Here is a 935-nt window from a genome sequence, read left to right as displayed (position 1 = left end):
ACTGCTTGCATCAGTGTGCGTAAAAAACGCGACACAAAACAAGATGTAGTGCTGCAGGAGAGGATGCAGCACACGGACCTTCGCCCACTTCACGCGTGTTTATACCCGAGTGAGCCAGGACCGGTGCCACATTGACAGTGACTGTCGCCTCTGCAGAGGATAACCGCAGTTAATGAGGTTTAAACGAAGGGCAGGGGGGCGTTGAAACGCTCACAAAATACAAAAGATGAGAGGCAGAGCGAGCCAGCGAGCGAGGGAATGGAGAATGAGAAGAAAGAGTAGGGCAATTAAAGAACGATTGCTTTAATGAGCTTCAAACGGAGGAGTGCGCTGACTTTCTTTCTTTCTTTCTTTCTTTGAATCTCGGGCCAGCTGCTTGTTAGCACATTCCTCACTCCGGGATTTGACTTGTTGCTCTGAAGTGACACGGCGATTCAGAAAAGCCGCCTTCAAACCCTTCTGCTTCCCCTCCATCCTATTTCATGCAGAAGCATCTTATACTGTATTCTAGTCGTATTATTATTTACACTTACTGTAAACGACACTGTGTTTAAATATGAATCTTGCATTATAACCCTGTACTGCCCTGCAACACCTTTACGTCTCCTGGGATAAAGACGTCTGCCAAATAAATAAATACGTACATAATGATAATGCTAATAATGTTTCTACCAAGTTTCTGGATAAACGCTTCTTCGGATATATGCACAGATGTAAGGGTGACATACAATAATTCAAGTTAAGTGATGTCATTACAGTACAGAGTTTCATGACAATCAGATAAGCGGGTGTCAAGATCTATGCACGACAGCTTCCACTGTATCCTCTGCGCAAAGGATTTCATAAAGAAATAACGGGATTTTAAAAAGCTTGGAGTGCGGAGGCTTTGATTTAAACAAACCAATCAATAAAAAATAAAATACACAGACTACAGG

The sequence above is a fragment of the Polyodon spathula genome, chromosome 29 (assembly GCF_017654505.1).
Source record: "Polyodon spathula isolate WHYD16114869_AA chromosome 29, ASM1765450v1, whole genome shotgun sequence".
In the NCBI taxonomy this organism is placed as follows: domain Eukaryota; kingdom Metazoa; phylum Chordata; class Actinopteri; order Acipenseriformes; family Polyodontidae; genus Polyodon; species Polyodon spathula.
The sequence above is the reverse complement of the archived record's forward strand: the minus strand, read 5'-3'. Positions refer to the sequence as shown.